Here is a 26,545-nt window from a genome sequence, read left to right as displayed (position 1 = left end):
CTCTCTCTCTATATTACTCACTCTCTGTTAATCTCTTTCTATGTGTTACTCTCTCTCTGTGTTATTCTCTCTCGGTGTTACTCTCTCTCTCTGCGTGTTACTGTCTCTATGTGTTACTCTCTCTCTCTCTCACTCTCTGTGTTACTCTCTCTCTGTGTTACTCTCTCTGTGTTACTCTTTCTGTCTGTGTTACTCTCTCTGTCTCTGTGTGTTTCTCTCTCTCTGTGTGTTACTCTCTCTCTCTCTCTCTGTTACTCTCTTTCTCTCTGTGTTACTTTCTCTCTGTGTTACTCTCTCTCTCTATCTCTCTGGGTTACTCTCTCTGCCTCTGTGTGTTACTCTTTGTGTTACCCTCTGTGTTACTCTTTCTGTCTGTGTTACTCTCTCTGTCTCTCTGTGTTACTCTCTCTCTGTGTTACTCTCTTTCTCTCTATGTTACTTTCTCTCAAATCAAATCAAATCAAATTTATTTATATAGCTCAGACTCTCTGTGTTACTCTCTCTCTGTTATTTTCTTTCTGTGTTACTCCCTCTGTGTGTGTGTGTTACTCTCTCTCTGTTACTCTATCTGTCTTACTCTCTCTCTGTGTGTTACTGTTTCTCTCTGTTACTCTCTCTGTTTCTCTCTGTTACTCACTCTCTCTGTGTGTTACTCTTTCTCTGTATTACTCTCTCCCTCTGTGTTACTCTCTCTCTCTGTGTTACTATCTTTCTCTCTGTTACTCTCTCTGTCTTACTCGCTCTCTCTGTGTTACTGTTTTTCTCTGTGTTACTCTGTGTGTGTGTGTTACTCTCTCTCTGTTACTCTCTCTGTGTTTCTCTCCCTCTCCCTCTCTGTGTGTTACTCTCTCTCTCTCTCTGTTACTCTCTCTCCTTCCATTTTCTTATGATGGATTTAATGGTGCTCCGTGGGATGTTCAAAGTTTCAGATACCTTTTTATAACCCAACCCTGATCTGTACTTCTCCAAAACTTTTTCCCTGGCCTGTTTAGAGAGCTCCTTGCTCTTCATGGTGCCGCTTGCTTGGTGGTGCCCCTTGCTTAGTGGTGTCGCAGACTCTGGGACCTTTCAGAACAGGTGTATATATACTGAGATCATGTGACAGATCATGTGACACTTAGATTGCACACAGGTGCACTTTATTTATCTAATGATGTGACTTCTGAAGGTAATTGGTTGCACCAGATCTTATTTAGGTTCTTCAGCAAAGGGGGTGAATACATATGCACGCACCACTTTTCTGTTGATTTTTTATATTTTTTATTTTGAAAACAAGTCATTTTTTTCATTTCACTTCACCAATTTGGACTATGTTGTGCATGTCCATTACATATAATCCAAATAAAAAATCCATTTAAATTACAGGTTGTAAGGCAACAAAATAGGAAAAATGCCAAGAGGGATGAATACTTTTGCAAGGCACTGTAGTTGGATGTCGGGATAGGTTGTCACAGCTTTCCTGCAGTATACTGACCGGGTAGTCTTCCTCCAAGCTGAGCTGAGACCAGGTGCTTTAAACAATAACGTCTCGTTATATATTCCCCATGGGGCCTTTTCATTAACCTGTGCCTCAACGAGAGGAAAGATGAGTCATGATGTAATTATGTTTTTACGGAGTGTGTGTGCATCTGTGTGCATGTGTGTGCGTCTGTGTGCATCTGTGTGCATCTGTGTGTGTGCGTAGAGCACCATCATCCTCCTTAAAGGAGAAATCTACTCAAAATATATACTTTAGTCTTTTTTTTATTAGTCCACTATTAATGCAGTCCCAAAATCACGAGAGACAAGATGAGCCATTGCATAATTATGCTGCCAGTTGGGACCCTGGTAATGCAGCGTTAATCTCCAATCGGAGCGGGTGCCTGTCCGGGGTTTCACATCGCAGTGGCCCACTCTCCCTCCTCCCATAATTCTCTCCTCTCCCCCAGAGGTTAAGCCTCCGCCAATTATTCTACACCCATCATACAGAGTTTAACCAGTGTTTTGAGATGTAGAATGGTAATGAGCACCATGATGGCACCAGAACACTGGAATGAATAAGAATGTTATTGTTCTGGAATGTGTGCTGCCAACATGGAGGATAGCTTGCAAAACTCTGTATATCTTCAACTCCGCATGAGCCGTCTATCCTCCCCTTTCTATCTCATGTTTTCCTGATTTTCCCTTTCTATCCCATGTTTTCCTGGTTTTCCCTTTCTATCCCATGTTTTCCTGGTTTTCCCTTTCTGTCCCATGTTTTCCTGGTTTTCCCTTGTGTGCAATGCATAAGAAAATTCAGTTGGATTAAATGAGTGGACTCATCCATCCATCCATGGACAATATCATCATTGTGACACACTCGTCGTGGTAATCATACTCGGACCAAGGCGCAGCGTACGTAGAGTTCCACATGTTTAATCAAATTAAACTCAAAAAACAACAAAGAAAAATAAATGATACATGAAGCTCAAGCAGTGCTCACAGGCAACTACACAGAAGCAAGATCCCACAAAAAAACAGTAGGAAAAGGCTGCCTAAATTTGATCCCCAGTCAGAGACAATGATAGAAAGCTGCCTCTGATTGGGAACCATACCAGGCCAACATAGAGATAACATAACTAGAGTACCCACCCTAGTCACACCCCGACCGTGACAGTACCCCACCCCCCCCCCCCCAAAGGTGTGGACCGCAAAACCTGACTCTATAGGGGAGGGTCCGGGTGGGCATCTAGCCTCGGTAGCGGCTCCGGTGCGGGACGCAGACCCTGCTCCGCTCGCAGATCCGTCAGCTTTGTTGGCGGCTCTGGTGTGGGGATCGTCGCCGGAAGCTCCGGACCATGGATCGTCGCCGGAAGAACCGGACCGTGGATCATCATTGGAGGCTCCGGCCTGGAGAACCCTCGCAGGAGGCTTTGGACTAGGAACCCTCGCAGGAGGCTCTGGACTGGGAACCCTCGCAGTAGGCTTGGACTGGGAACCCTCGCAGGAGGCTCTGGACTGGGGACCGTCGCCGGAAGCTCTGAACTGGGGACAGTCGCCGGAAGCTCTGGACTGGGGACCATTGCTGGAGGCTCCTGCCTTGGCGCGGGACTGGACGCCGTGCCTGGATTGGGCCCCGGCGCAGAGGAAGGCTCTGGCCTTGGAGCGGGGCTGGACGCCGTGCCTGGACTGGACTGGACATCGGCGCAGAGGAAGGCTCCTGCCCTGGAGCTGGAGGTTCCGGACCATGGACCGTCGCAGGAGGTTCCGGACTGTGAACCGTCGCCTGAAGCTCTGGACTGGGGACCGTCGCCTGAAGCTCTGGACTGGGGACCGTCGCCTGAAGCTCTGGACTGGGGACCGTCGCCTGAAGCTCTGGACTGGGGACCGTCGCCTGAAGCTCTGAACTGGGGACCGTCGCCTGAAGCTCTGGACTGGGGACCGTCGCCTGAAGCTCTGGACTGGGGACCGTCACCTGAATCTCTGGACTGTTGACCGTCGCCTGAAGCTCTGGACTGGGGACCGTCACCTGAAGCTCTGGACTGGGGACCGTCGCCTGAAGCTCTGGACTGGGGACCGTCGCCTGAAGCTCTGGACTGGGGACCGTCGCCTGAAGCTCTGGAATGTTGACCGTCGCCTGAATCTCTGGACTGTTGACCGTCGCCTGAAGCTCTGGACTGGGGACCGTCGCCTGAAGCTCTGGACTGGGGACCGTCGCCTGAAGCTCTGGAATGTTGACCGTCGCCTGAATCTCTGGACTGTTGACCGTCGCCTGAAGCTCTGGACTGGGGACCGTCGCCTGAAGCTCTGGACTGGGGACCGTCACCTGAAGCTCTGGACTGGGGACCGTCGCTTGAAGCTCTGGACTGGGGACCGTCGCCTGAAGCTCTGGACTGTTGACCGTCGCCTGAAGCTCTGGACTGGGGACCGTCGCCTGAAGCTCTGGACTGGGGACCGTCGCCTGAAGCTCTGGACTGGGGACCGTCGCCTGAAGCTCTGGACTGGGGACTGTCGCCTGAAGCTCTGGACTGGGGACCGTCGCCTGAAGCTCTGGACTGGGGACCGTCGCCTGAAGCTCTGGACTGGGGAAGCGCACTGGAGGCCAGATGCATGGGGCCGGCACAGGTGGCACCGGACTGGGGACACGCATTTCAGGGCGAGTGCGGGGAGCAGGCACAGGACGTACCTGACTGGGAAGGTGCACCTGAGGGAGAGTGCAAGGAGCAGGCACAGGACGCACCGGACTGGGGACACGCACTTCAGGGAGAGTGTGAGGAGCAGGCACAGGACGTACCTAACCGGGAAGGAGCACCTGAGGGAGAGTGCGAAGAGCAGGCACAGGACGTACCTGACTGGGAAGGAGCACTTGAGGGAGATTGCGAGGAGCAGGTACAGGACGTACCTGACTGGGAAGGCACCCTTGAGGGAGAGTGCAAGAAGCAGGCACAGGACATACCGGACTGGGGAGGCGCACTGGAGGCCTGATGCATGAAACTGGTGCAGATGACACCGGACTGGTGTCACGCTCCTCAGCACGCCCGCTCTGCAGCACTCTCATCGCCACCACCTCTCTCTGGAATCTTTCGTGAGTTCCTCCTTCGACTCCCTGATGGTCTCTGGCTCATTCCTCAGCTCCGCCGACCACCACGTGTGCCCCCCCCAAAACAAGATCCCACAAAAAAAACTGTGGGAAAAGGCTTCCTAAATGTAATCCCCAATCAGAGACAACAATAGACAGCTGCCTCTGATTGGGAACCATACCAGGCCAACATAGAAATAACAAAACTAGAGTACCCACCCTAGTCACACCCTGACCTAACCCAATTTGAGAATAAGAGGCTCTCTAAGGTCAGGGCGTGACACATTGATAGCATCTCTTACGGTACCTTTCCTGTTTTCCACTGTAGACAATATGCCAAACAAAATGTCATACCATATGTCAAACAATCAAAAATGGTGTTTCATCGACAGGAGTTCTGTATTCTGTGGGGGATGTATCCCCTTTAGAAAGGTGCCATTTCCATGTATCGCTTTTGACAGACAGGTTAACCAAGGGGCAAATGTGAATTTCACAGGCGAGTCAAACTTAACTGCAAATCTGCTATTGACCTCAATTGACATCAATATGGATAATTTACCTGAAGTCAACATTTTTGGCTAAGTCAGTGCCAACTGGTAGGAAACCCCCTTTTTCAAATGATTTGGGTTTGCAAGTTGTCAGGATTCATTTGAGACGTATTCGGATGAAGCATCGTACCGAAAGGTCCTGACTCAATAACTCAATAACTGACATAACACTTTTCACAAAGATTACTCTCGCCTTAACCAAATATCGGGTCTTAAATCTCACACATTAGGGCCAACATTTATATGTTGCAATGGCGCCCTAGAGGAACCCTAAGATCTCTAAAGGTCCACACTAACAGTGGAATACCCTACTTAGGTCTAGATCCAATCAGATCAAGCGGAGATAGCAGACACCCGCATAGCAGGTGTTTTGGAGGTGGTACTGCGCTGAATCCGTCAAATCGGTGAACAGCTTCTATTGAGATCATTGTCATGAAGCCACACCCCCCGACTCATGATAGAAGTTCAGAACAAGAAAGTGTAGGCCATTGTCACACCCACACACCTCTCATTGGCCGGGCTAGAATGGGCATCCAGCCAGGAAGGAGGGTGCCGGCTCAGTGCTCCTGGTCCCCAGTGGTCCTCTTTGGACCAGGATATCCTGCGCTGGCTCTGTGTACTGTGTCTCCGATGAGTCTGCACAGCCCAGTGCGTCCTGTGCCAGCGCCCTGCATTTGCAGGACGGGTTGTGTCAGCTCTACACTCCAGACCTCCAGTGCGCCTCCACAGTCCAGTACGTCCTGTGTCTGCTCCCCGCACTCGCCCTGAGGTGCGAGTCACCAGCCCAGTACCACCAGTGCCGGCACCATGCACTAGGCCTCCAGTGCGCCTTCAGGGTCCAGTACGCCCTGTTCCTCCTCCCCACACTCGCTCTGAGGTGCGTGTCATGAGCCCGGTACCACCAGTGCCGGCACCACGCACCAGGCCTACAGTGCACCATGGTAGTCCAGAGCGTCCTGCGACAGTACCCAGTCCAGAGCGTCCGGCTACAGTACCCAGTCCAGAGCGTCCGGTGACAGTACCCAGTCCTGAGCGTCCGGCGACAGTACCCAGTCCAGAGCGTCCGGCGACAGTACCCAGTCCAGAGCGTCCGGCGACAGTACCCAGTCCAGAGCATCCGGCGACAGTACCCAGTCCAGAGCATCCGGCGACAGTACCCAGTCTAGAACGTCCAGCAACAGTACCCAGTCCAGTGCGTCCGACGACAGTATCCAGTACAGAGCGTCCACGACAGTACCCAGTCCAGAGCATCCGGCGACAGTACCCAGTCTAGAACGTTCAACAACAGTACCCAGTCCAGAGCGTCCGGCGATAGTACCCAGTCCAGAGCGTCCGGCGACAGTACCCAGTCCGGAACCTCCAACGACGGGCCACAGTCCGGAACCTCCAACGACGGACCACAGTCCGGAACCTCCAACACCAGGCTACAGTCCGGAACCTCCAACGACGGGCCACAGTCCGGAACCTCCAACGACGGGCCACAGTCCGGAACCTCCAATGACGGGCCACAGTCCGGAACCTCCAACGATGGGCCACAGTCCAGAACCTCCAAAGATGGGCCACAGTCCGGAACCTCCAACGACGGGCCACAGTCCGGAACCTCCAAAGACGGGTCACAATCTGGAACCTCCAACGACGGGCCACAGTCCAGAACCTCCAACGATGGGCCACAGTCATGTTCGTTTTGTTATTTTGTTCTGTGCCCTTTAGGTATAATGCCAGGAGCCACTTGTGGATTTGACAGCTCCAACACAGTTCCACCTCAGACACCACCAAAACAACAGCTAAGCGGATGTCGGCTAAAGTTGATCTGATTGAATAGAGCCCTTAGTCATTAACTGATCCCACATCATGTGTGTTCATACTGAGCGAGAAGTGATCTCAACTCCTCGCTCCATCTCACAGTAGTCTGCTTATGGATTGTTTATTACATTCCACTCCTTGGAGGAAGAGGAGATTGCATCCCTCTTCTAAAGGAAGGGCTAAGGAAAAGGCTTTTCCTATCAACAGAGATAATTGAGTGAAAGCCATCTAGTGCGAAATTATCAATCAAAATCTAATGTATAGGCATTGATTCCCTGCTTGTCATAGAAGCCTTAAGGCAGGGGAATGGCGTGTGTGTGTGTGTGTGTGTGTGTGTGTGTGTGTGTGTGTGTGTGTGCGTGTGTGTGTGTGTGCGTGTGTGCGTGTGTGCGTGTGTGCGTGTGTGCGCGTGCGTGCGCGCGTGTGCGTGTGTGTGTTTGTGTAAAGACACATGTTGTTTTATGCTTCATATGCTTCACTTTGCATACGGTTTGAGAATGGCTGTGTTGATGAAGACAGTTACATGGTGCAGAATTGAGATGTATACTGAACAAAAATATAAACGCAACGTGTAAAGTGTTGGTCCCATGTTTCATGAGCTGAAATAAAACATCACAGAAATGTTCCATACGCACAAAAAGCTTAATTCTCTCAAATGGTATGCACAAATTTGTTTACATCCCTGTTAGTGAGCATTTATCCTTTGCCAAGATAATACATCCACCTGACAGGTGTGGCATATCAAGAAGCTGACCATAGTGCCCTCCAAGCTCGTCATCAAGCTCAAGACCCTGGGTCTCGACCCCGCCCTGTGCAACTGGGTACTGGACTTCCTGACGGGCCGCCCCCAGGTGGTGAGGGTAGGCAACAACATCTCCACCCTGCTGATCCTCAACACTGGGGCCCCACAAGGGTGCGTTCTGAGCCCTCTCCTGTACTCCCTGTTCACCCACAACTATGTGGCCACGCACGCCTCCAACTCAATCATCAAGTTTGCGGACGACACAACAGTGGTAGGCTTGATTACCAACAAAGACGAGACGGCCTACAGGGAGGAGGTGAGGGCCCTCGGAGTGTGGTGTCAGGAAAATAACCTCACACTCAACGTCAACAAAACTATAAGAGCGTCTGCTAAATGACTTAAATGTAATGTAATGTAATGAGATGATTGTGGACTTCAGGAAACAGCAGAGGGAACACCCCCCTATCCACATTGATGGAACAGTAGTGGAGAGCGTAGTAAGTTTTAAGTTCCTCGGCGTACACATCACAGACAAACTGAATTGGTCCACCCACATGGACAGCATCGTGAAGAAGGCGCAGCAGCGCCTCTTCAACCTCAGGAGGCTGAAGAAATTCGGCTTGTCACCAAAAGCACTCACAAACTTCTACAGATGCACAATCGAGAGCATCCTGTCAGGCTGTATCACCGCCTGGTACGGCAACTGCTCCGCCCACAACCGTAAGGCTCTCCAGAGGGTAGTGAGGTCTGCACAACGCATCACCGGGGGCAAACTACCTGCCCTCCAGGACACCTACACCACCCGATGTTACAGGAAGGCCATAAAGATCATCAAGGACAACAACCACCCGAGCCACTGCCTGTTCACCCCGCTATCATCCTGAAGGCGAGGTCAGTACAGGTGCATCAAAGCTGGGACCGAGAGACTGAAAAACAGCTTCTATTTCAAGGCCATCAGACTGTTAAACAGCAACCACTAACATTGAGTGGCTGCTACCAACACACTGACTCAACTCCAGCCACTTTAATAATGGGAATTGATGGGAAATGATGTAAAATATATCACAAGCCACTTTAAACAATGTTACCTAATATAATGTTTACATACCCTACATTATTAATCTCATATGTATACGTATATACTGTACTCTATATCATCTACTGCATCTTTATGTAATACATGTATCACTAGCCACTTTAACTATGCCACTTTGTTTACATACTCATCTCATATGTATATACTGTACTCAATACCATCTACTGTATCTTGCCTATGCTGCTCTGTACCATCACTCATTCATATATCTTTATGTACATATTCTTTATCCCCTTACACTTGTGTCTATAAGATAGTAGTTTTGGAATTGTTAGCTCGATTACTTGTTGGTTATTACTGCATTGTCGGAACTAGAAGCACAAGCATTTCGCTACACTCGCATTAACATCTGCTAACCATGTGTATGTGACAAATAAAATTTGATTTGGTTTGATTTGATTAAACAGCATGATCATTACACAGGTGCACCTTGTGCTGGGGGATAATTAAAAGCCACTCTAAAATGTGCAGTTTTGTCACACAACACAATGTCACAGATGTCTCATGTTTTGAGGGCGCATGCAATTGACACGCTTACTGCAAGAATGTCTACCACAGCTGTTTGCAGATAATTGCGTTTCCACAGATTAGGGCTGAATGAATTTATTTCAATTGACAGATTTCCTGATATGAACAGTAACTCAGTTGCATGTTACGTTTATATTTCTGTTCAGTATAGTTTACAGAAGTTCAATCAGTTTGGCTGGTCTGAATTCTCCCTTCAACTTAAGTACAGTAAGCATAATATAATTCACATAGTTTCCTATTCTGTGTACACAGTGGGAGTGTATATGCTGAAGGTTCCAAACACCATCATCATCAGCACAGGTTCATATCTCTCCTCCCTTTTTCTATTAGTCACATGGGGAATGTCCTTCACCTATTTCCCTTCTAGTGAAGGCCAGGTTGGGTCAGCTGTTTGCTTATAGCATCATGAATTTGACTATATTAACTTGCTCGAGTCTGGTCCAGTGGTAGTGCTGCTGACTGTGGACTAAACATTTCCCTCCACGGCACAATAATTCCACCCGCTTGCTATTTAACCAATGGGCTCACTCTTGCAATTATCACCTTGCAAGAGTGATGTACAGTCGTGGCAAAAGTTTTGAGAATGATACAAATATTAATTTCCACAAAGTTTGCTGCTTCAGTGTATTTAGATATTTTTGTCAGATGTTACTATGGAATACTGAAGTATAATTACAAGCATTTCAAAAGTGTCAAATATTGACAATTACACGAAGTTGATGCAAAGAGTCAATATTTGCAGTGTTGACCCTTCTTTTTCAAGACCTCTGCAATCCGCCCTGGCATGCTGGCAATTAACTTCTGGGCCACATCCAGACTGATGGCAGCCCATTCTTGTATAATCAATGCTTGGAGTTTGTCCGAATTTCTGGGTTTTTGTTTGTCCACCCGCCTCTTGAGAATTGACCACAGGTTCTCAATGGGATTAAGGTCTGGGGAGTTTCCTGACCATGGACCCAAAATATTGATGTTTTGTTCTCCAAGCCACTTAGTTATCACTTTTGCCTTTATGGCAAGGTGCTCCATCATGCTGGAAAAGGCATTGTTCGTCACCAAATTGTTCCTGGATGGTTGGGAGAAGTTGCTCTCGGAGGATGTGTTGGTACCATTTTTTATTCATGGCTCTGTTCTTAGGCAAAATTGTGAGTGAGCCCACTCCCTTAGCTGAGAAGCAACCCCACACATGAATGGTCTCAGGATGCTTTACTGTTGGCATGACACAGGACTGATGGTAGCGCTCACCTTGTCTTCTCCGGACAAGCTTTTTTCCGGATGGCCCAAACAATCGGAAAGAGGATTCATCAGAGAAAATGACTTTGCCCCAGTCCTCAGCAGTACAATCCCTGTACCTTTTGCAGAATATCAGTCTGTCCCTGATGTTTTTCCTGGAGAGAAGTGGCTCCTTTGCTGCCCTTCTTGACACCAGGCCATCCTCCAAAAGTCTTTGCCTCACAGTGCATGCAGATGCACTCACACCTGCCTACTGCCATTCCTGAGCAAGCTCTGTACTGGTGGTGCCCCGATCCCGCAGCTGAATCAACTTTAGGAGGCGGTCCTGGCGCTTGCTGGACTTTCTTGGGTGCCCTGAAGCCTTCTTCACGACAATTGATCCGCTCTGCTTGAAGTTCTTGATGATCCGATAAATGGTTGATTTAGGTGCAATCTTACTGGCAGCAATATCCTTGCCCGTGAAGCCGTTTTTTTGTGCAATGCAATAATGATGGCACGTGTTTCCTTGCAGGTAACCATGATTGACAGAGGAAGTACAATGATTGCAAGCACCACCCTCCTTTTGAAGCTTCCAGTCTGTTATTCGAACTCAATCAGCATGACAGAATGATTTCCAGCCTGGTCCTCGTCAACACTCACACCTCATGTCAGCTGGTCATTTTGTGGCAGGGCTGAAATGCAGTGGAAATGTTTTTGGGGATTCAGTTCATTTGCATGGCAAAGAGGGACTTTGCAATTAATTGCAATTCATCTGATCACTCTTCATAACATTCTGGAATATATGGAAATTGCCATCATACAAACTGAGGCAGCAGACTTTGTGAAAATTGCCACGACTGTATATGTCAAACTTACCCAGTAGCCATGGTTCAACTGGCAGGCAGTAGCCATGGTTCAACTGGCAGGCAGTAGCCATGGTTCAACTGACAGGCAGTAGCCATGGTTCAACTGGCAGGCAGTAGCCATGGTTCAACTGGCAGGCAGTAGCCATGGTTCAACTGACAGGCAGTAGCCATGGTTCAACTGACAGGCAGTAGCCATGGTTCAACTGACAGGCAGTAGCCATGGTTCAACTGACAGGCAGTAGCCATGGTTCAACTGGCAGGCAGTAGCCATGGTTCAACTGACAGGCAGTAGCCATGGTTCAACTGGCAGGCAGTAGCCATGGTTCAACTGGCAGACAGTAGCCATGGTTCAACTGGCAGGCAGTAGCCATGGTTCAACTGGCAGGCAGTAGCCATGGTTCAACTGGCAGGCAGTAGCCATGGTTCAACTGGAAGGCAGTAGCCATGGTTCAATGTGACCGCCCCACTCTAGCTTGTGCTTACGTATGTCATATTGTACCATTGAACATGTGGTAACATTGAAATGTAGGTAAGATAACATTAATTATGAGTTTTTATACATGTAACTCTGATAACATGACTGGCTGTTCTAAATCTTGTCTCCTGTCAATGGTAGGGGAATTGTTAGATACTGCCAATCTCTAACACACAGCAGGAGCAGCACTACCACAATGACTATTTGTCATCTCTCTCTCTCTCTCTCTCTCTCTCTCTCTCTCTCTCTCTCTCTCTCTCTCTCTCTCTCTTTCTCTCCCCACACTGCACAGGGCCTGAGCTCAAAGGCGTTAGGCGAGTCGTGGTGGAGTTGATCCATCCTTCTCCGTGGGCCCAGTTGGTTGCCATGGTTTCATGACCTTCCCGTATCGTGGCGCTAACGGCTCGAGTAGCTTCTTATTTGCCACCCTGTTTGTGTTTCTGTCCTTCCTCCTCATTCCACTCTCATTACTCCTCCTTTATGTCTGTCTCGCTCTCTGTCTCACTGTCTCTCCTTCTGTTTCTCTCTCTATCACTGTCTCACTCTCTCCTTCTTTCTCTCTCTATCGCTGTCTCACCATCTCTTCTGTCTCTCTCTCTACCACTGTCTCACTGTCTCTCCTGTTTCTCTCTCTATCGCTGTCTCACTCTCTCCTTCTTTCTCTCTCTCTATTGCTGTCTGTCTCTCCTGTTTCTCTCTCTATCGCTGTCTCACCGTCTCTCCTTCAGTCTCTCTCTCTATCGCTGTCTCACTGTCTCTCCTTCTGTCTCTCTCTCTATGGCTGTCTCACTGTCTCAATTCAATTCAATTCAATTCAAGGGGCTTTATTGGCATGGGAAACATGTGTTAACATTGCCAAAGCAAGTAAGGTATATAATATATAAAGTGAAATAAACAATAAAAATTAACAGTAGACATCACACATACAGAAGTTTCAAAACAATAAAGACATTTCAAATGTCATATTATATATATATACAGTGTTTTTACAATGTGCAAATGGTAAAGGACACAAGATAAAATAAATAAGCATAGATATGTGTTGTATTTACAATGGTGCGTGTTCTTCACTGGTTGCCCTTTTCTCGTGGCAACAGGTCACAAATCTTGCTGCTCTGATGGCACACTGTGGAATTTCACCCAGTAGATATGGGAGTTTTTCAAAATTGGATTTGTTTTCGAATTCTTTGTGGATCTGTGTAATCTGAGGGAAATATGTCTCTCTAATATGGTCATACATTGGGCAGGAGGTTAGGAAGTGCAGCTCAGTTTCCACCTCATTTTGTGGGCAGTGAGCACATAGCCTGTCTTCTCTCCCTTCTTCTCCCTTCTTCTCTCTCCTTCTTTCTCTTTCTCTATCGCTGTCTGTCTCTCCTGTTTCTCTCTCTATCGCTGTCTCACCGTCTCTCCTTCTGTCTTTCTCTCTACCACTATCTCACTGTCTCTCCTTCTGTCTGTCTCTCTCTCTATCGCTGTCTCTCCTTCTGTCTCACTCTCTCCTTCTCTCTCTCTATTGCTGTCTCACCGTCTCTCCTTCTGTCTCTTTCTCTCTACCACTGTCTCTCCTTCTGTCTCTCTCTCTATCGCTGTCTCTCTGTCTCTCCTTCTGTCTCACTCTCTCCTTCTCTCTCTCTATTGCTGTCTCACCGTCTCTCCTTCTGTCTCTCTCTCTACCACTGTCTCTCCTTCTGTCTCTCTCTCTATCGCTGTCTCTCTGTCTCTCCTTCTGTCTCTCCTTTCCCTCGCTCTCTTTTCTCCCTTCCCTCGCACTCCTCCTTTTTTCTCATACCATGAGAGAGACCTAGTACAGTGTGACAGCAGAGGGATCGTGACTTGTATCTAATGTTTCAGTATGTGTGTGTGTGCGCGTTCATCTTGAAGTCTTGCTGTGCTGATAGTTGTAAGAGCAATGCTCTTGGATAATTGGCTGCTTTGACCAATCTTACATGGGTCACTGTTCCACTAATTTGAGAAATGCTCTCACACACACACACACACACACATACTTGCATTCACACACACACACACACACACACACACACACACACACACACACACACACACACACACACTCAAACACACACACACGTTCATAACACTCGCACACACACATGTCCATAACACACACACACACACACATACATACAATCGTCCATAGCACCTGGTTCCTGCTGGATGTCTCTCTTTCTCTGCTCCATCTTGTCGACTGTGGACCGTATGTTAAACTAAAGAGCAGATGACATCCCCCTCAAAATAACGCTCTTTGATTATCCAATATCAGCTTCGATGAAGGTGCTATGAAAAGGAATGGACAATGCTACTGATAGAAACACAATGCTACTGATAGGAAACACAATGCTACTGATAGGAAAGACAATGCTACTGATAGAAACACAATGCTACTGATAGGAAAGACAATGCTACTGATAGAAACACAATGCTACTGATAGGAAAGACAATGCTACTGATAGAAACACAATGCTACTGATAGGAAAGACCATGCTACTGATAGAAACACAATGCTACTGATAGGAAAGACCATGCTACTGATAGAAACACAATGCTACTGATAGAAACACAATGCTACTGATAGGAAAGACCATGCTACTGATAGAAACACAATGCTACTGATAGGAAAGACAATGCTACTGATAGAAACACAATGCTACTGATAGAAACACAATGCTACTGATAGGAAAGACCATGCTACTGATAGGAAAGACAATGCTACTGATAGAAACACAATGCTACTGATAGAAACACAATGCTACTGATAGGAAAGACCATGCTACTGATAGGAAAGACAATGCTACTGATAGAAACACAATGCTACTGATAGAAACACAATGCTACTGATAGAAACACAATGCTACTGATAGGAAAGACCATGCTACTGATAGGAAACACAATGCTACTGATAGAAACACAATGCTACTGATAGGAAAGACAATGCTACTGATAGGAAAGACCATGCTACTGATAGGAAAGACAATGCTACTGATAGAAACACAATGCTACTGATAGAAACACAATGCTACTGATAGGAAAGACAATGCTACTGATAGAAACACAATGCTACTGATAGGAAAGACCATGCTACTGATAGGAAAGACAATGCTACTGATAGAAACACAATGCTACTGATAGGAAAGACAATGCTACTGATAGAAACACAATGCTACTGATAGGAAAGACCATGCTACTGATAGGAAAGACAATGCTACTGATAGAAACACAATGCTACTGATAGGAAAGACAATGCTACTGATAGAAACACAGTGCTACTGATAGGAAAGACAATGCTACTGATAGGAAAGACAATGCTACTGATAGGAAAGACAATGCTACTGATAGGAAAGACAATGCTACTGATAGGAAACACAATGCTACTGATAGGAAAGACAATGCTACTGATAGGAAAGACAATGCTACTGATAGGAAAGACAATGCTACTGATAGAAACACAATGCTACTGATAGGAAAGACAATGCTACTGATAGGAAACACAATGCTACTGATAGGAAAGACAATGCTACTGATAGGAAAGACAATGCTACTGATAGGAAACACAATGCTACTGATAGAAACACAATGCTACTGAAAGAAACACAATGCTACTGATAGGAAAGACAGTGCTACTGATAGAAACACAATGCTACTGATAGGAAAGACAATGCTACTGATAGAAACACAATGCTACTGATAGGAAAGACAATGCTACTGATAGAAACACAATGCTACTGATAGGAAAGACAATGCTACTGATAGAAACACAATGCTACTGATAGGAAAGACAATGCTACTGATAGAAACACAATGCTACTGATAGGAAAGACAATGCTACTGATAGAAACACAATGCTACTGATAGGAAAGACAATGCTACTGATAGAAACACAATGCTACTGATAGGAAAGACAATGCTACTGATAGGAAAGACAATGCTACTGATAGAAACACAATGCTACTGATAGGAAAGACAATGCTACTGATAGGAAAGACAATGCTACTGATAGAAACACAATGCTACTGATAGGAACACAATGCTACTGATAGAAACACAATGCTACTGATAGGAAAGACAATGCTACTGATAGAAACACAATGCTACTGATAGAAACACAATGCTACTGATAGGAAAGACAATGCTACTGATAGGAAAGACAATGCTACTGATAGAAACACAATGTTACTGATAGGAAAGACAATGCTACTGATAGGAAACACAATGCTACTGATAGAAAAGACAATGCTACTGATAGAAACACAATGCTACTGATAGGAAAGACAATGCTACTGATAGAAAAGACAATGCTACTGATAGGAAAGACAATGCTACTGATAGGAAAGACAATGCTACTGATAGGAAAGACAATGCTACTGATAGGAAACACAATGCTAATTCAAAAGAGCTGAAATTGGAACTGGGAAGTAGAATGAACGGTGTCATTATTAAATTAATTGGCATTCATTCAATGAAATGATACCTGATATAAACTGAGTAAAGGTTATGTTATGGAGATGAATAAGACAGTGCTTCAACCAATATGAAATGTTGCTGAGGTGTATACAGTAATCATGGTTTTACCTTTATTTAAATACTCAAACTAACTAACACAAGTGGGTTAAGATAATTTATCATTCTTAAAAGACCTGAAGCACTGTACAGGATGTTTTTCCAGTTTGGTTTAGTAGTTCTGGTGTACTATTTACAGTATGTGTATGTTTGTGTGCCTTTGATGGCTTTGATTTATTCCCGTATGTGATCATGTGCTTGTGAAAATGTATGTGTGTGTGTGTGTGTTTGCTTCTGTGTGTGTGTGTGTGTGTGTGTGTTTGTTTGCTTGTCTGTGTGTGCAGTCTGGCGTTAGCGTTGGGTTAACAGAATGATTGATTAAGTCATTTGTTCCTCCACCTCACGCCCCCTTCTCCCAGCTGGGCCAACGAAAAGTTAATTAACACCTATGGAACTCTGATGCCTCGAGGGACATCTGGGAAATGTAGTTATGCTCAAAGAGCATGGGACTTTTCCAAGTTCTTCCACACTGTTCTCGACAAACCATTTCTGTATGGACCTGGCTTTGTGCGGAGAGCATTGTCATGCAGAAACAGGAAAGGGCCTTCCCCAAACTGTTGCATCAAAGTTGGAAGAACAGAATCGTATATATTGTCATTGTTTGCTGTAGTATTATGATTTCCCTTCACTGGAACTAAGGGGCCGAACCATGAAAGACAGCCACAGACCATTATCCCTGATCCACCAAACTTTACAGTTGGCACTATGCATTCTAGCTGGTAGCATTCAAATCCAGGTTTGTCAGTCGGACTGGCAGATGGTGAAGTCTGATTCATCACTCCAGAGAACGTGTTTCCACTGCTTCCACTGCTCCAGAGTCCTCCAGAGTCCAATGGTGGCGATAACCTGCTCTCTGTGGCATCAGACCAGTCTATGAAATCAGCAGGGAACCAGTTAGATGAAACACCACCAGATCATCTGATAGAGGATACATCCCAAATAGCACCCTATTCCCTATATAATGCACTACTTTTGACCAGGGCCAATAATGCACTACTTTTGACCAGAGCCCTATGAACCATATCAAAGTAGTACACTGCATAGGGAATAGAATGCCATTAGGGATGCATGCAAATAGACACTCACGGCCTCCCGGGTGGCGCAGTGGTGAAGGGGGCTGTACTGCAGCGCCAGCTGTGCCATCAGAGACTCTGGGTTTGCGCCCAGGCTCTGTTGTAACCGACCGCGACCGGGAGGTCTGTGGGGCGACGCACAATTGGCCTAGAGTCATCTTGTGGTGGGCCGGGAGCAGTGCTCGCTAACCAAGGTTGCCAGGTGCACGGTGTTTCCTCCGACACATTGGTGCGGCTGGCTTCCGGGTTGGATGCGCGCTGTGTTAAGAAGCAGTGCGGCTTGGTTGGGTTGTGTATCGGAGGACGCATGACTTTCAACCTTTGTCTCTCCCGAGCACGGGGGTAAAAAAAATTAATTAAATTGACACTCACATGGGACCACGACTCCTCCAGCTAATGTCGACTGGCCTCTCCATTTAGGAGCGCTACTCCAAGCCTTATCATCGCCATTGGAGATTCTATGAAGATACATGGACCTATTTTGTTGTTTAGTAATTGTCCCCAAATCAAATAAATGCCCAATAAAGTATTTTTCTCACAAAATAATTCAATCTGCTCAAAAGCCCAAAGCGCAAAGCTAGAAAAAGCATAGAAGTAGATCTGTATTTAATAAAGGTACAGCTCTCAGTTGGTCACTACTTAGCTATAATCTAGGTGTACATCCACAGTGCACTTCCCGTGGGTGTATCCCCTTGTCCTTTTAATTGGGAGCTGCCGCGGTTCTGCAAGAGAAAGAGTTTGTCTGAGTTTGTCTGAGGCCTAAATGAATTGTCTAAAGTCCAGGGCCATATTCATTAAGTGTAGGAGTGCTGATCTACAAAACGTTTTTAGATCATAATGAATAATCATAATCAATTCATTATGATTATTGACTAATGAAGATGGTGCCGGAAGAAATGGCAGCCATTTTACGTGTGACTAATTGTGCTATTATGTGTCTTTTTTCTCACATTATTTGTAACTTATTTTGTACATAATGTTTCTGTCACCGTATCTTATGACAAAAAAGAGCTTCTGGAAATCAGGACAGCGATCACTCACCTCAGAGTAGACACAGAGCTTCTGGATATCAGGACAGCGATCACTCACCTCAGAGTAGACACAGAGCTTCTGGATATCAGGACAGCGATCACTCACCTCGGATTAGACAAAGATGTTTTCTTCAACAAGCAGGAAGCACAGGATGTAATTCAGACACCCAACAAGGCCGAAATCCCCGTCATTAGCAAGAGAAAGAGACACAGGTACAGAGGACACAGGGCGGGGTGCCTCGTAAACATCCTCCGACGGCTACTGGGAAATCTGCCCTTACCATCAATAGCACTTGCCAACGTACAATCAGTGGACAATAAATTAGACGAGGTACGTTCACGAATATCCTACCAACGGGACATCAAAAACTATAACATCTTATGTTTCACGGAATCATGGCTGAATGACGACATGAATAACATTCAGCTGGCGGGATATACGCTGCACCGGCTAGATAGAACAGCACACTCTGGTAAGACAGGCGGGCTGTGTATATTTGTAAACAAAAGCTGATGCACGAAATCTAAGGAAGTCTCTAGATTTTGCTCGCCTATAGTAAAGTCTCATGATAAGCTATAGACCACACTACTTACCAAGAGAATTTTCATTAAAAACAATTGTGGCTGTTTATTTACTACCACAGACGGACGCTGGCACTAAGACCACACTGAGTCACTTGCATAAGGAAATAAGAAAACAGGAAACCGCTCACCCAGAGATGGCGTTCCTGGAGGCCAGGACTTTAATGCAGGGAAATTTAAATCAATTTTACCAAATTTCTATCAGCATGTTAAATGCGCACCCGGAGGGAAAATAATTCTAGATCCCCTTTACTCCACACACAGAGACGCGTACAAAGCTCTCCCTCGCCCTCCATTTGGCAAATCTGACCATAATTATATCCTCCTGATTTCTGCTTGCAAGGAAAAACTAAATCAGGAAGTACCAGTGACTCGGTCTATTAAAAAGTGGTCAGATGAAGCAGATGCTAAACTACAGGACTGTTTTGCTATCACAGACTGAAATATGTTCTGGGATTCCAGAACATATTCCTTCCAATGGCATTGAGGAGTACACCACATCAGTCACTGGCTTTATCAATAAGTGCATCTAGGACGTTGTCCCCACAGTGACTGTACGTACATACTCCAACCAGAAGCCATGGATTACAGGTAACATTCGCACTGAGCTAAAGGTTAGAGCTGCCGTTTTCAAGGTGCGGGACAATACCTTATATGAAATCCTGCTATGCCCTCAGAATAACCATCAAACAGGAAAAGTGCCAATACAGGGCCAAGATTGAATCGTACTACACTGGCTTTGACGCTCGTCGGATGTGGCAGGGATTGCAAACTATTGCAGCCTACAAAGGGAAGCACAGCCGCGAGCTGCCCAGTGACACAAGCCTACCAGACGAGCTAAATCGCTTCTATGCTCGCTTCGAGGCAAGCAACACTGAGGCATGCATGAGAGGATCAGCTGTTCCGGACAACTGTGTGATCATGCTCTCCGTAGCCGACGTGAATAAGACCTTTAAACTGATCAACATTCACAAGGCCGCTGGGCCAGACGGATTACCAGGACATGTGCTACGGGCACGTGCTGAACAACTGGCAGTTGTCTTCACTGACATTTTCAACATATCCCTGATTGAGTCTGTAATTCCAACATGCTTCAAGCAGACCACCATAGTCCCTGTGCCCAAGATCACTAAGGTAACCTGCCTAAATGACTACAGACCCGTAGCACTCACGTCCGTAGCCATGAAGTGCTTTGAAAGGCTGGTAATGGCTCACATTAACACCATTATCCCAGAAACCCTAGACCCACTCCAATTTGCATACCGCTCAAACAGATCCACAGATGATGACATCTCTATTGCACTCCACACTGCCTTTTCCCACCTGGACAAAAGGAACACCTATGTGAGAACGCTATTCACTGACTACAGCTCAGCGTTCAACACCATAGTGCCCTCAAAGCTCATCACTAAGCTAAGGATCCTGGGACTAAACACCTCCCTCTGCAACTGGATCCTGGACTTCCTGACGGGCAGCCCCCAGGTGGTGAGGGTACGCTTCAATACATCTGCCATGCTGATCCCCAACACTGGAGCCCCTCGGGTGCGTGCTCAGTCCCCTCCTGTACTCCCTGTTCACCCACGACTGCATGGCAGGGCACGACAGTGGAAGACCTGATCACTGACAACGACAAGGCAGCCTATAGGGAGGAGGTCAGAGACCTGGCCGGGTGGTGCCAGAATAACAACCTATCCCTCAACGTAATCAAGACAAAGAAGATGATTGTGGACTACAGGAAAAGGAGGACCGAGCACGCCCCCATTCTCATCGACGGGGTTATAGTGGAGAAGGTTGAGAGCTTCAAGCTCCTTGGTGACCACATTAAGAACAAACAAGAATGGTCCAAACACACCAAGACAGTCATGTAGAGGGCACGACAAAACCTATTCCCAATCAGGAAACTAAAAAGATTTGGCATGGGTCCTAAGATCCTCAAAAGGTTCTACAGCTGGAACATCGAGAGCTGGTTCCATCACTGCCTGCTACAGCAACTGCTCGGCCTCCAACCGCAAGACAATACAGACGGTAGTGCGTACGGCCCAATACATCACTGAGGCTAAGCTGCCTGCCATCCAGGACCTCTATACCAGGCGGTGTCAGAGGAAGGCCCTAAAAATGGTCCAAGACCCCAGCCACCTCAGTCATAGACTGTTCTCTCTGCTACCGCATGGCAAGTCTCGGACCAAAAGGTTTCTCAACAGTTTTTACCACCAAGCCATGCCTCCTGAACAAATAATCAAATGGCTTCCCGGACTATGCATTGTGCCCCGTCACTCCCGCCCAAACCCTCCCCCACCCACCAACCCCCTCTTTTACGCTGCTGCTACTCTCTGTTTATCATCTATGCATAGTCACTTGAACTATACATTCATGTACGTATTACCTCAATTAGCCTGACTAACCGGTGCCCCCGCACATGGACTCTGTACCGGTACCACCTGTATATAGCCTCGCTACTGTTATTTTCACTGTCATTTTTCTGTTTTCTTATTATTTTGTATTTCTTTACTTATATATTGTGTACCAAATACCTAATTTTCCTTAAAAAATTGCACTGTTGGTTAGGGCTTGTAAGTAAGCATTTCACTGTACAACACCTGTTGTATTCGGCGCACGTGACAAATAAACTTTGATTTGATTTGATTAACGTGTATGGACAGGGAACACCTGATCCTAGATTAGCACTCCTACCCTGAGACGCTTTATGAGTACAAGCCCAGAGTTCCATCATGCAAAGGGTTCTCCTTGCATCAGATTGAATCCGAAGGAGGGAGTTAATCAGGAGGAACGGCCCAATAAAACAACATGTTTTGGGGACCCATCTGAAGTGTGAGGTCTTGGTTTGCGTCTGGCCTGTAGACCGTTGTTTCCCAACTCTGGTCCTCCACTACCCCCAACAGGACACATTTTGTTGTAGCCCATTATCGGGATCTAATGAAGTAATGTAACGTTAATAGTACTCCATTCCAGTGTGATCTAATGAAGTAATGTAACGTTAATAGTACTCCATTCCAGTGTGATCTAATGAAGTAATGTAACGTTAATAGTACTCCATTCCAGTGTGATCTAATGAAGTAATGTAACGTTAATAGTACTCCATTCCAGTGTGATCTAATGAAGTAATGTAATGTTAATAGTACTCCATTCCAGTGTGATCTAATGAAGTAATGTAACGTTAATAGTACTCCATTCCAGTGTGATCTAATGAAGTAATATAACTTCTATGTCACGACTTCTGCCGAAGTCGTTGCCTCTCCTTGTTCGGGCGGTGCTCGGCGTTCGACGTCACCGGTATTCTAGCCATCATTGATCCATTTTTCATTTTCCATTGGTTTTGTCTTGTCTTCCCACACACCTGTTTTCAATCCCATTCATTACCTGTTGTGTATTTAACCCTCTGTTTCCCCTCATGTCTTTGTCAGAGATTGTTTATTGTCAGTGTAGTGTTTTTGTTGTATAGGTGCGCGACGGGTCTTCGTACCCATATTTGTTTATGTTCCCTTTTCTGTATAGTGTTATGGAGCATGTTACTAGGACATTATTAAAAGACTCCATTTTAATCTTCGTTTGACTCTCCTGCGCCTGACTTCCCTGCCACCTATACACCTATGCCTGACATTCTAAAATGTTATGCCTGAATCTAGAGGATATTATCGGTTATTAGTTTATTATTATTATTAGTTTATTATTAGTCTACACTGAAATAAACCTTTTATTTGTGTTCACCAAAGTGGAATAGATTTGTGGTTAGTGTAGCGAGAGAAACAAACAAACAAACAAACAAAGAACAAGAGAGAGAGAAAGAGTTGAAGTGGCTCCCTAGGGCATGATGAATAGTGCATGAGGAAGCAATCCGTTACGATGGTGCTTTTAATTGAAACTCAGTCATTAAAATGCTAATCAGACCAGAAAAATACAGGTGTTTGCTTTTGTGTATCTAGTGTTTAATTATTAGATTTTGTGTGTATGTGTGTGTGTTTCTACAGTTCACTTATGTTTGCATGTGTCTGTTGTGCATGTGTGTGTCTGTGTGTGCATGTGTGTGTGTGTGTGTGTGTGTGTGTGTGTGTGTGTGTGTGTGTGTGTGTGTGTGTGTGTGTGTGTGTGTGTGTGGCTAAATGAAAGCAGTGATGGACGAGGGCCAGTTCTCCTTGTTATGTGACCGAAGAACAGTTGTAAATCGTGCTCCAGACAAAGGGGACAAATGCCACAGTGTTATGAATGAATTTCAGGGAGATACAGTATATGAGATTGGGGAAAGAGGAAATGGGGGGGGGGATCATAGTAACGATGAATCTGAATCAATATCACGTCCTTCTTCATATCAGACTCCCTAAATATCTTTCTATCTTCTTTTTCTCACAATTGTTCCATCTTTTTTTGGGGTTCTCCACATTTTCGCTCTCCTTTCTGACTGTATCCTTTCTATGCAAATCATTTTTTCATCCTCCCTTTCTTTCCTACTCCTTTGAGGCTTTCTTTCACTCTGGCATTCTCCCTCCATCCCTCCCTCCCATCATCCCTCTATTCCTCCACCCTCCCTCCCTCTGTTCCTCCACCTTCCCTCCCTCCCTCTGTTCCTTCCTTCCTTCCTTCCTTCCTTCCTTCCTTCCATTCATTCCCCCACCTTCACTTCCTCCCACATACCCTCCCTTCATCCATCCCACCTTCCCTCCCTCTCACCCTCTTTTTCTCTCCCTCTTCTTCATTATCAATAATAAAAAAAGCGCTCTGCCTCCTCTCCTCCTCGGTGTGTGTCTATGTGTGTGCGTGTGTGTGACAGCAGTGGATCAAAGGACCTTTTACCTCCACAGCGTAGATAGGCACTGGTAGATCGGCGCCCGTAGTACGGCGCCTGTAGATCGGCGCCCATAGATCGGCGCTCGTAGATTGGCGCTCGTAGACTGGTGCTCATAGATAGGCTCTCGTAGACCGGTGCTCGTAGAAAGGCGCTCGGCGCTCGTAGACCGGCGCTTGGTGCTCGTAGATTGGCGCTCGTAGATCGGTGCTCGTAGATAGGCTCTCATAGATAGACGCTCGGCACTCGTAGATTGGCGCTCGTAGACCGTTGCTCGTAGATAGGCGCTCAGTGCTCGTAGATCAGCGCTCATTGGGCTTTGACACGGACAGAAAACAATCTGTCTCCCTGCTCCTCTTAAAAGTAGAGACAAAATGGAGTGATGCGTTTACTTTTCTGTCCCCTCCTGTTGTATATTACAGATAAACAGAACTTCTGTCTGGAGACACTTGCTTTTTATTCTGGTTTGAAGCAGTGGGCTAAATCAGGGTCACACAGTGTTTCATGGTAGTCAAACAAATCTACTTTGAAACAAAAGTATACACCTCACACACATGATTATTGACTTTAAAAAAAGAAGACATGTACCATGTACCAATGTATTCCATTTTCAGTTTGCATACCAATATTACATGTCATATACATCAGAGAAGACTGAAATATAACAAAACCGTTTTACATGGAAACACCGGATTTTCAACAGTTTTTTCCAAATATTATTTATTAATTGTGAAATTATGAAAAATGTTGATAACATGATTGTGTCCCACTTGTTGTTGATTCTTCACAAAAAAATACAGTTTTATATCTTTATGTTTGAAGCCTGAAATGTGGCAAAAGGTCGCAAAGTTCAAGGGGGCCGAATACTTTCGCAAGGCACTGTATTTAGATGTCTTTATTTCATTGATCCCTAATATTCTGAACGTGTTCTCTCAATATATTCTAGTCTGATGACAAAATTCTAACTTAAAGGTACACCGTATTTAAAGGGATGGCTTTAGATAAATGTACTGAAACCCCTATTGAATGAAAAAGCCCAACTGAGTGATCCGGGTCAACAGTTTCAAATGTAACAGTCTTGATTCCATCCCTCTCCTCGCCTTGAACCAGGGACCCTCTGCACACATCGACAACAGTCAGCCACAAAGCATCTCTACCTATCGCTCAACAAAAGCCTCGGTCCTTGCAGAGCTAAGGAAACAAGCATTTCAAGGTCTCAGAGCGAGTGATGTCACCGATTGAAACACTACTGGCGCACACCACTAACTAGCTAGCCATTTCACACCGGTTTCACGTTCCACAAACAGTGCAAGTGCAGCAGTGTATCTCTGCTTCAAGTTGATCCCTTTTGCCACAGGAATCCATATAAAGTGCCCCTGCCTCAAGCAAAGTACGCTAAAACATACAGTGGCCGCTTGAACCGTATAATAAATGACTGTGTGTTGTGGCAAAGGACAGACGCACACCTCTTTATCTGGCGGGCTTTTTCACTGGGCTCAGCTGCAGCGTCAGTGTTCTCCACTGAGCCTTGGATGAAGATGAAGATTTCCTCTTCCTGCTGTTTTCGTTATTAATATTTTCTCTCTCCCTCTGGCTCAGCTTTGGTTGAGTGTAAGAGCAAGACAGAGAGGGATGCTTGCGAAGCGGGTCCATTGAAAATGAGGGTTGACTTACGATGCAGTGTGAAATGCAGTGTGAAATGCAGTGTCACATTTAAAAAAACTTGATTTCTTTCCATCGCTTTCCTTTTTGCTCCATGTCCCCTTATTTTGTACTCTTTCCTTACTCCCAAAATGTTGTTGCCTACATCTCACCGAACCCTCCCAACACAACACCGTTCCCGTGCGCTGCCCCCCCTATACTACTCCCCCATTCCATACCCCCTGAATCTACCTCCTTACCCCCTTTCTAGTGTACACTTCATTTATCCTCCTCACCGCCCTCTAAATCTGTACACCTCATAATATTTCCCACTTCCCCAAAACTACACATGAACAAAATTATGTGGACACTTGCTTGTCGAACATCTCATTCCAAAATCATGGGCATTAATATGGAGCTGGTCCCCCCTTGCTGCTATAACAGCCTCCACTCTTCTGGGTAGGCTTTCTACTAGATGTTGGAACATTGCTGTGGGGACATGCTTCCATTCAGCAACAAGAGCATTAGTGGGGTCAGGCATTGTTGTTGGGCAATTCGGCCTGGCTCGCAGTCGGCGTTCCAATTCATCCCAACGGTGTTCCATGGAGTTGAGGTGAGGGCTTTCTCAAACCGGTCTCGACAAACCATTTCTGTTTGAACTTTGCATTGTGCACGGGGGGAATTGTCATGCTGAAACAGGCTGGAAGCACGGAATCGTCTAGAATGTCATTGTATGCTGTAGCGTTAAGATTTCCCTTCTCTGGAACTAAGAGGTCTCGTCCAAAACATGAAAAACAGCCCCAGACCATTATTCCTCCTCCACCAAACTTTACAGTTGGAACTATGCATTGGGGCAAGTATCAAATCAAATGTATTTATATAGCCCTTCTTACATCAGCTGATATCTCAAAGTGCTGTACAGAAACCCAGCCTAAAACCCCATCAGCAAGCAATGCAGGTGTAGAAGCATGGTGGCTAGGAAAAACTCCCTAGAAAGGCCAAAACCTAGGAAGAAACCTAGAGAGGAACCAGGCTATGAGG

The 26,545-nt window shown here is 46.1% G+C and overlaps 1 protein-coding gene across 1 annotated transcript in view; it reads left to right on the top strand.

Moving 5' to 3' along the window:
- Positions 1-26,545, top strand: part of LOC135541007 (LHFPL tetraspan subfamily member 3 protein-like) — a 50,594-nt gene that overhangs the window by 11,093 nt on the left and 12,956 nt on the right. The window lies entirely within an intron of this gene.

The sequence above is a fragment of the Oncorhynchus masou genome, chromosome 6 (genome assembly GCF_036934945.1).
Source record: "Oncorhynchus masou masou isolate Uvic2021 chromosome 6, UVic_Omas_1.1, whole genome shotgun sequence".
NCBI lineage: Eukaryota > Metazoa > Chordata > Actinopteri > Salmoniformes > Salmonidae > Oncorhynchus > Oncorhynchus masou.
The sequence above is the reverse complement of the archived record's forward strand: the minus strand, read 5'-3'. Positions and strand labels throughout refer to the sequence as shown.